The sequence below is a fragment of the Penaeus monodon genome, chromosome 30 (assembly GCF_015228065.2).
Source record: "Penaeus monodon isolate SGIC_2016 chromosome 30, NSTDA_Pmon_1, whole genome shotgun sequence".
NCBI classification, from domain to species: domain Eukaryota; kingdom Metazoa; phylum Arthropoda; class Malacostraca; order Decapoda; family Penaeidae; genus Penaeus; species Penaeus monodon.
Genome location: NC_051415.1, coordinates 153,233 through 153,581, shown reverse-complemented (window position 1 = coordinate 153,581; position 349 = coordinate 153,233).

Below are 349 nucleotides of genomic sequence, written 5' to 3'. Positions count from 1 at the left end.
TTTTAATAGATGCATATACGAAAACAAGAATGAAATATTTTTAGTACCCTAAGTGTATACATATCCCTACATCCGTATAGACACAAAAAAATAAGTTTATATAATGTTATTAGCGTTTATGATGTCAAAAGTCACTTTGAACCTCATCAATAGATGCGAGAGCAGCCTTTGCATATTAATATAAAAGGAAAAAGAAAAAAAAAATCACTGACAACAAGGATGTCACATGTAGTCTCATTTTGCTACATCCAATGTGTTTCGTGTGTTAGATATGTGGATTGTGAGACACCCTTTTAAAGAGCGGATATAAAATGGAACCCCCATCCCCGCCCAAAGCAAATCTACTCCA